This window comes from Ipomoea triloba, chromosome 6 (assembly GCF_003576645.1).
Source record: "Ipomoea triloba cultivar NCNSP0323 chromosome 6, ASM357664v1".
Classification (NCBI taxonomy): domain Eukaryota; kingdom Viridiplantae; phylum Streptophyta; class Magnoliopsida; order Solanales; family Convolvulaceae; genus Ipomoea; species Ipomoea triloba.
In genome coordinates this window covers 20,835,136-20,835,713 of record NC_044921.1, presented here as the reverse complement: position 1 = coordinate 20,835,713, position 578 = coordinate 20,835,136, and the positions used below count along the sequence as shown (strand labels likewise).

The following is a 578-nucleotide window of genomic DNA, read 5'->3' as shown; positions in this document are numbered from 1 at the left end:
TATTACAAATCACCGAATGTTATAATTATTGACACCAAAATTAACATCATATATGTTAAAAGGAAATGGACAACTTCTATCAATTCAGTGCATTCCACATTGATCCTAATATTTCTTCTAGACCAAAAATAAGTTTTATAAGCCTCTATGTGAATGTCAAATATTTATTAGAATAATATTTTTATGTTTGCAAGAACGTCAACATGGGGATGTAGCTCAAATGGTAGAGCGCTCGCTTTGCATGCGAGAGGCACGGGGTTCGATCCCCCGCATCTCCACTTTTGGTGATGCCTTGCTTTGTTTGTGCATTTTGCAGGTTTTTACAGCCCAGTCATGTTCATGTTGATGAGAGATTTCTCTCTTTTGTTCTAAATATTGGTGATGCCTTGCTTTGTTTGTGCATTTTGCAGGTTTTTACAGCCCAGTCATGTTCATGTTGATTACAATTGATGTTGATGAGAGATTTCTCTCTTTTGTTCTAAATAAGGAGGACCAACATTACTTCAGTCCATCTGAAATTCAAATTTATATAAAGGGGAAGAAGATAGAAGAAATAATGATTTTTCAAGCAGGCAACA

General features: G+C 35.3%; 1 non-coding gene across 1 annotated transcript; it reads left to right on the top strand.

Moving 5' to 3' along the window:
- Positions 1-205: 205 nt before the first annotated feature.
- TRNAA-UGC lies at positions 206-278 on the top strand. Its single transcript has one exon. It is a non-coding gene; the product is annotated as a tRNA-Ala (tRNA).
- Positions 279-578: the final 300 nt, after the last annotated feature.